The following is a 9,706-nucleotide window of genomic DNA, read 5'->3' on the forward strand; positions in this document are numbered from 1 at the left end:
GTTGGCTGTGGCACCTTGTAGTCGGCATTAGGTACTTTCAGGTTTGTATTGCCTCCAGGGATAAAGAATTCAGCAAAAACTACAGAACTACAGTAGTAGTAAAAAAACTACAGTAAACTGGCTAACACTGTTTAATTCTTCTTCATTTGTACATATTTGTACATATATTGCATTGGCTAGATTTACAAACGTGGTATTGTTTTTTCATAACATTTAAATTAGTGGCTCATAATAATCTTAAATTGGTTTAAGATTATTGGTTTTAGAATTGTACTTTTTTTTCTTAAAAGAAAGGAGCCCTAATGACAATTTGGAGTATATACGTTTAATCTGGCTCTTAGTGTTTTGTGGTCCATCGCATTCAAGTAAAAGTAAATACAGTAGCACTAATATAATGACTAAAGTGAAGCAGTTGAGGTAAACTACAAAAGCATTTAAAGAAATTCACAGACCTGATGGTGTCGTCTCAGTGAAGAAAAAAAACTTGTGTAAAGCAAGGTGATTAAAAAATGACTCCTATCAGGAGACAACAACTGTACCATCTGGTACCCAAGACAGTTCAAATCCTCTTGCAATGAGAGAAAGGTGACATTTGAGACACAGCAAAAAAAAATAAAGAGATTATTAGAAAGACATCTATATAGGGAGAGATCAGAACCTTCACATGAATAAAAAAACAACAAAATACTTTATATTTATAATGGGTGAAAACACTGTTTGATTTTGCACAGAACCACGATGAAGATCTATTTGCAGCTGATTATATTATGGCGTAATATAAATGCTGTTTTCGGCAGGCAGGATAATAGGCTCAATCTGTTCAAGAATACTATGAATGCAGAAGGCTGTTGGAAAGGCATCAAATACATGCAAAAAAAAATCCTTCCTTTCTTCCTTCTCACCAGCCAAAGGTTGCATAACGGCAGGCAATAGATTTTACAATGCAGATCCCTAGACAGTCTGCAGGTGAGGAAATTCCAAAATCTTTGTAACCTTACTGGTTTTCTGCCATTGAGAGAGGTACAATGCATCTGAGAGATCAGTCAGGTAGCAGCAGGTAATCTCAACAATGTGTGATAATGTACCGCAAGCTCAGCTGGAGATCATTTGCAGTGTCTACTATGAATCGTGTGTCTAGTCACACCCTGCTTGGCGGTAGCACACTGAGGCTCATAGTACAGCCTGCAATGTTAGTGTCTTTGCCGGTATGGTATTTGTGGTCTTTCACGTTTGTTACTGCATCCAAACTGCAATTGAGGAATGAGATCCAGCTTGCACAGGCATGGCCTTTCCAATCTTCTGATTTACCGTTAGAACAGAATTTCATCAACTGACTCAATCGAAAACTGCAACACTCATAATGTATTCAATCACATCTAAATACCTATTCTAAATGCAGACAGAAGTTCACTAAATACATGCCTGGCGTTCATAACCTTAGCCCTCAAAGAGCCCTGCTGTTTATATCAGTAAGCTCCTTCTGTGTTTGATTTCTCTGCTGGCACCCTGGCAGACTTCACAGTGAGACAATGCTAAATGTATGCCACTCACCATTATTACTATACTAGAACAACAAGCTTGGCAACAAGCAAGTGCAAATGGTGCCCTAAGCACTTATTAAAAGGAGTGAGAAATGGTGATCTGCTAGAATTAATCTCATTGCTGACTGGGTGAAAAGTGTGTGGTTCAAGCTGAAGGAATGGGCAGTCGACGAATGGGGATGGTACTACTTTATATTACTCTGTTTTCTGTATAAAGCCTTGTCAGAACCATCTGACTGGAAAAAGAAAGACACATGCAATATACACACCGCGAAACTAAAACCAAAAAACCCCAACAAATAAATGAAAACCACTGGGTATGGGGATGCCACTATTGTCTTTCATTTATACTTAGGAATTATCCTGCTGCATTTGTAAAAACTACAAAAGGCATGTCTACTTTATAAAAGGTGTAAAAACCACATCTGATCTGTCTAGCTGTGAAGATTTCTGCAAACTCTGGCACTACATGAAAAAAAAAAAAAATCCATCTGGCAGGCAGGATTTCAAACTAAGCCTATTGCCGGATGGGTTTCGATTCTTCCAAATGAAATAGCAGTACTGACATACAGAAATGTAGGGGTGTCTGTGTGTCTTATGCTGTTAAGAGTTCGATAAGAAATATAATTGAGATGCTAATAAATAGTAGGTATCTGCAGCCCTTGAAATCCGTCAGGTGGATATTGGGTTATACCAACAGGTTACCACTTCATATTATATTATCCTGCACATTGATCTGCTGAGACTCTGAGTTACAGCACCACCTTTTGATTAAGAACCCACTCCTCAAAAGAACGTCATCAAATCCCAACAGGGTCTTTGTATTCTGATCCAGTACTTTAAAAAAAAATCACTGCCTATAATGATGCAATTAAAACCACATTTAGGTAATTATCTATGGAATAACAAGCTAATAAATTTGAATTCCGACTCCTTTAATGAAAAGCTGTCTGTCAGGTTGTACGAGATCGTTCAGTTATTTCGAAGACGTGATGATGGCAGTACTCTGGTTTTCCGATTCCGAAGTGGTACATATAATGCATTAACTTAGGCAATCAGTAGATAACATAGACAGGTACATGTTCTCCTGTTGCATCAAACAGCCTTAATACAGTCAAGTGAATGTTGAGCTAAGAAAATATACATTCTGATGTCCAGATTATGCACATACAGTATGGTAGTACATAGTCACCATGGTAAACAACCCTTGGAAATAATCTTCGATGGACATGCAATTCAATAGAAATTAAACAGTTTTGCAATGAAAAGTGTAGCAACTATAGTTATTGGTGCAATTTATAGAATTTGGAATAGTGGTAACTTTTTTATAAGTTACCACTATTGGAAACCACTGGTGGAACTGTATTGCAATATCATCAAACTAGTACAAGTGTGTTCCTGTAATACTCTATACATATTAATAACAAACCCAGTGTGTTGGTAATTTTGTTACCCTTTATGTATGAGTGCAGATCAAAGATATTTTGCTGTTTAGATCTATTGATCAATAGTACTATCATACTTGCTTTCTGACATCAGATTGGCTGACCTTGCATACAATAACTGTGCAGGCTGCCATTTGTTCATATTTGTGGCGAATCTCTTAAATGACAAAAGACCTTGTCTATCTATGTCTTAAACTTCTTCTGTAACTATTATTCATCCTCTGAGGTCACACAATAGTATTTAATTTGCAGTTCCCATGTGTACAACCACATTTTCTTTCTGTGACCTTTGCATTTAGAGCGGCTTCTTCAAGGAACAACCATATCTTCAAACATCACCACCAACCACTGAAAAACACTTTCACAAGAGCTGAAATCTATTTTTTTTTTTTATAATCAAATTTTACATTAAAAGCGACTATACACATATCGTTGTTCAAACTGGTTGTCAAAATAACCACGGATAAATTAGTTTATGAAAGTAATATTTTACCTGTTTTAATAATTGTAAAATTATATAATAAAAGATCATATGAAGATGCTTTAACTGCATTACTACAAAGCTTGTGCTTCAGTGCTTACATTTATGGATACAAATACGATACCATGCAAAATTAATGTGCAAGGTTATGTTGTCTAAAAGTTTATTACAATATGTTGTACAGAACTAACAATACTGTGGGTATATGATTAATATTAAAGTATACCCATGGAAAAGTCGTATTGCGGTCATGCTGTTCTCTGCAGCCTACAAAGAGTGACGTTTTCAAGAGCAGCAAGTCTTATCTAGAGGGCACAATTAAAAAAACAACAACAACAACAACAACACATGCACCCAAAAAAAAAAAACAAACCCAAAAGCGCTTACAGAAAAGAAAGATAGTTTAAGTCTGCCTCATTTTTCTCCACTCATCACATCGTTGCAGGGTCTCATTACCAACATATTACCTTCAAATTGATTCAGCAAATATTACCTTGCCACAAACACAAAGATTCCTGATAGTGTGTGTGTGTGTGTGTGTGTGTGTGTGTGTGTGTGTGTGTGTGTGTGTGTGTGTGTGTATATATATATATATATATATATATATATATATATATATATATATCTCATAGAGAAAGATTTACATCCGAAGACTCAGGTTGTCAGGTTAACTTGCCAGGCCTCATTTTCTGTAGACTCGGGTATTTCTGCCATCAAGACATATCTGTCCCTTTTGAAAGCTCCTTCCTAAGTGATCTATACTCGCTATAGGAAATTAATGTCTTGCCGCTATGTAAAACTGTAATCTTTAAAAAAAAATGACATCATAATAAAACAGTAGATTACTTCATGGATTATTCACAGCAGCTATATGCCTTGTAAATGTCATTTTATATTTCTTGACTGTCTTTGTTGTAATCTGAATCAATAGAAGAGCAGTTTCTGGCAATGAATGGTGGTTTTTCAGCCCTGTAAACACCTGACCGGGTTTTCGTCACAATGGAACTATGTTATGTAATGCGGATTACTGAGTTCACCGCAATATTTTGTTATTGTTATTTTTTTTTCATGAAAGTGTTTGTTTATGGTCGTAATTGACCTCTCTTTGTATTAGAATCTTTCATTAAAAAAGCTCTAGACATTTGTCAGAGGCAGGAGGATTATCTTCACTTTTTAAAGAAAGCCTACGCTCTATAAGCATGACCATTATGAAATTCCAGAACCCCCCTTTCTTTTTAATCTCATCTTTTAATCTCCATCAAACATAATAGCTAAATGCCTTTGGAGTCATTCAAAACAAATTCCCATAGTCGCGGCTTTACACTTTTTATGGTTATCTTTCTATAGATAAAATTTCAATTTGTCAATGTCTGTAGCTGCTATGAATAGCAATATGTTGTTCCTATTTTAAATACATTACTATATAAACAGGTGTTACAAGCAGGACATATTAATCACCATTGCATGCAGTTCAGTATGTATATTACTCATAACATACCCGGTTCAAATCCCTGCTCACTCACTCACCCATTGTGTGACCCTGAGCAAGTCACTAACCTACTTGTGCTCCGTCTCTCAGGTGAGACGTTGTTGTAAGTGACTCTGCAGCTGATGCATAGTTCATACACCCTAGTCTCGTATCTTGTAAAGCGCTTTGTGGTGGTGGTCCACTATGAAAGGCGCTATGTAAAAATAAATATTATTATTATTATTATTATTATTATTATTATTATTATTATTATTATTATTATTATGACAATTGATTTAACAAAATTACAACCATATTTTGTATTATAGACTAAATTTACTTAATCTAAGTGTGATGAAATTAAATTGGAGAATTGATTCAGATTGCAAAAGGAAAAGCCTAATTGAGGTTTGTTATGGCATTCAATAATAATTGTTTGTGTGGGCCATTAACGAGAATTATCAACATAAATCGAATTATGTACAACTGATTGTCCTACTTCCTTAAATAAATCACATTATAAATACTAATATAGTGTGTTTATATTGCAAGTGGCTTGTCAGTAGATTTCTAGGTTTGTTTATCTCAACTCAACCCAGCTTGGAAATGTCTTGAAGTCAAACTCCACAATTTGTAAATGTATTGCTTACATAAGTGTTTAACAAAACCGTCCTATTAAGTAGGTTTCAGAAACAGTGCTAAACTGCTTTGGAGAAGAGACTCCCAGACCACTGGAATCCTCAGATAAGACATGAAGATCTTATCCATTCCATGTCCACCTTTTTTTTGTCAACCTTATTCCTTTTCACTGTCTTTCACTGTTGACATCTGAAATGCTTTCTGTGGTATGAGCCTCACTGAGGTCCCTTCCCTGTAACGTGTATTGATAGGACAGCATCTTTTTTGAAAAGATGTTTTGGCCAATTTGACTTCTAGAAAGATGTTGAAGGAAAGGTTGATTCTTTTTTTTATTTATTTCCGCGACGCAATGTTTGTATGCACATGGCATTTACAACTCATTCCAAAACAGATTAATGCCCATCTGTGCTGTAGGTGAGGCAGAATTACATTTCATCCTCGGATGTTAAGTTATTTGTGTGAAGATATTACTGTTTGTACTCATATCCATAAGCCTAATTCGTTACACCTCTGCCAGGGGTTTTAATAAGACGTAGTGAAACCATAATAAAAACTGAACCTCCTCCTAAGCAGCACCATCTGGTATAGACTCCTAATCAAATTGGTATAATGAACTGCTCTGAAAGTTTTCAGATTACCACTTCCTGGTAACGTATGTCATTAAGCAGTCATCGCATTAAAATGTATAATTATTGTTTTATTAATCAAGGTTTTTAAACGTACCTGCTGCCATTTTGCCAACACTAATGTTTCCTGAAAGGCCTGTTTCTTAACCCTGCGTTTCCTGTTTTTAGCCATATTTCGGTGTCTTACTGTTTCTTGCTTCCCTGATGTTTGTTTTTGAAACACTTGCAAGCATTTGCAAACAAATTAATGATCAAAAGGCTTGCTGAACTCCGAAGAGTACTTGGAATCTCGGTTCACAGCAGTCCCCGAGTGCTTTGGTCAAAGACAAATATTACATGTTACATGTAAAGTCTTTATTTATTTCTTCATTTTAAATTCATTTGAATAAAAACAGCAGACAGGCAAGGACAGACACAATGAAGAGGGCCTCTAGTCACTACGCATCTGTGTCTGCATGTCTGCCGAAGAAATAATCTTTTTTAAGAATAAGTGCGGGTCCCTTCTACTAATTTGCAAACCAATTACCAGACCCAATACAAAACTGCCTTTTGCTTTGCTTTGATTATTGTTAGAATTTCTTTTGGAATGTTTCACCCTGCTTCCAGAGCTTTGCAGTTCTTTAGGGATTTCATGTTGCACCATGTGAATAACCTCATTTGCAATGCTAATTCTTGGCCAGGCCAAATCATCAGGTTGATAGATCCTAATAAAGTTGCCAGGCAGTGTGCAGTATATGAGCAGCCTCACTGCTAATAAGCATCTGTAATATGTGTGTGCTCCAGTAACATGATTTTATTTGCCCTTCTTAGGTGAGTATGTCCGTCCCTGACATTTTTTTTCAGCTGTGTATTGTGCTTCACAAAACTTTTGTTTCATTTGACTTACTATTACTTTCCATATCCATTTGGCAATTCACTGTGCCTGTATTTTGACATCTCTCTTGTTTATTGAACTGAAATGTTGCCAGTTAGCATTGATCCATCAGCTTTATGTATTTTCTTCCCCTGAACAACATTTTAAATACAGTTAAGACAATTTCAGATAGATTAACAAACTTCAGATTAAGTCTTGCATTAAAGAATTCCATCTTATATTATGCCTATACAGTGTCTTCCGAGCTTTTCTCTCATTTGACTAGTATCAGAAGTAATTGCTATTAAGAGTCTTGTGACGTCAGAAAGCTATCATAATATTGGTTCATAATAAGATGTCCACATAAAATATTGAAATAAGGTTTAAGCTATAAAAGCATGCTTGAAGGATACATAAAGCATAATAAAAATATTGTAAATAACAAAGATTTACACGCCCTTTTAAATTGGGATGCAGCTTTAAAGGGTTTTTGCAGCTGTAGATTAAGTGCAATGTCTGCTCTAATGCCTTTCCTATAATTACAAATCACATTACATTTCACAGTCATCACCTCTGTTATCTATTCCTCCCCAAATAATAGTCTCATTCATTAAGAAGCACATAATGAAAAGGACACAGTTTGTAATAAAAGCTAGGATTGGTCTGCTTCCCAAAATGATGCTGTTACCCCCATAAAGAGTTATTTACAAAGATTAAAAAAAAGCCTATTCAATTAACAGAAGACATCCCTGACCAATGCTATACCCTATGGTGCTGGTACCTGTGTAAATAGAACACAATGTGAAATAAAGCTGTGAAATGATGATATTGTATCACAGTCACCCTGCACAGGTAGCATTAATCATGTGGTTTTAATTAGCAACCATTGCTAGTGGGAAGACTGCTTTCCTCACCAGCATACATAAGCTGCAAGTGATTTTTTGTGTTACCCAGATCGCTGTAAAGCACAATTGTAAGGCTCCTATACTGTGTATACGTGGTTGAGTAAATTGCTTGTGTGCGCTCTGCTGGAGATCAAAGCAGTTCATGCGTTCTTGAATGATGGCTTAGCAATACAGCGCAACCTGTATGAAAGACTGCTGTACTTGAGCAGATGGACTATTTATTGTGCCACCTCTGATGGAATTCCATGTGTGATTTATATTATGTTAAATCACCTGTATATAAGAGATCTGTTTGTTATATGGACCCTTGAGCAATTATTTTAACCGACTGCACAAAGGTGGGTGAAGCTATTGAAAACCCCAGCAATGGTATGCCCTGATCAATGTTAGTAGCTGCCTGGTTTTCCACTGGTCATTCTGGTTCAAGAGGCTAATGCTGTTTGTAAAGCTGTTTAAGTTTTTTTCCACCTGCTTACTGGTGACCATCTCACCGCCAGTTTGTGAGGTTTTCATCAAGACATTCTCTCCATTGTTTCTTGTTTATTCTGTGAAAAACTAGAACATCCATTACATTTTACATTTTGGTGTGTGCTTATTACAGGGCATCTTCTCTACATTACAATCACCGTTCTATATTTCTTCAGAGTCCCCTGCGTGACTGTTAATGCTGCCTTCTGCTAATGGTCCTAATAGGGTTTGTTTCTAGTACCACTCTCATATTTTAATGGTAAACCAATGCTGGTTTTCACAACTTAACTGGGAGATGTCTTATAAAACATTGTTCCAAACTAGCTACTTACTATGTCACTCTTCATCTGCCAATGAATGCATGAATGTCAGTTTTCTATACTGTGTGCAACAGCTTAGCTATTGCTTTAGGTCTTGAGCCAAACTGGTGCAGCCAACTGTAATGGCTATCATTGAAATTCAGCTGGTAAGTGCAAGGGTAAGGTGTCCAACATTAGCCAAATGCAGTCTGCTTGCCCCTTCTCTGAAGGTGAATGCAGGCACTGTAACTGCTACTTATTTCCCAACTGCTGTGTCTACTGATTCCTGCCCTGATTGTTTAAGAGCATATATTGGTTTAACCTTAAAGTCCTCACAATCACTTTAAATAGAGCAGATCCATTCAAGGTTAACATTACTGCATTTGCCTGCTGTTCTGTTTAGCGGGCTTTCCATCCAGCCATTGATCCTGATACAAAATAACTGAGGGTCGAGACTCAACAATAATGTATATATTGAAAGGGGTAATGTCATGAAATTAAACCAAAATGATTGAATATCATATGAAATTCTGTATGCAAAAAGGGAAACATGATTTGGTGATTGATTTGCTATTTTCATGCAAAGAAAATATAACAACAGCTGGTGACAGAATTATGCATGGGCAGTTTTAACTATTATTCAGTGTCTGAACATATTGCCTTTTACAAGTGTAATCCCAGTTCTATAATATGATTGACATGGGAGTCCATAATCCCAAAGTAAGCATCTGATGCTTACTGTAAAGCTTTAGCTGGCCTTTTATTATTTACTTACAAATATGTCACTTTATATTATCCACATAACGGGTGACCTTTGATTTTACTCTAGGGGGCAGGACTTCTGACAGCTGTCTGGAGTATAGGATAAACTTGGTCCAGTGGTTAAATTCCAGGGCTTGTAACTAAAAGGTCACAGGTTCAAATCCCACTGTGTGACTGTGAGCAAGTCACTTAACCTTCCAGTACTCCATCCTGCATGTG

This window comes from Polyodon spathula, chromosome 36, assembly GCF_017654505.1.
Source record: "Polyodon spathula isolate WHYD16114869_AA chromosome 36, ASM1765450v1, whole genome shotgun sequence".
NCBI classification, from domain to species: Eukaryota; Metazoa; Chordata; class Actinopteri; order Acipenseriformes; family Polyodontidae; genus Polyodon; species Polyodon spathula.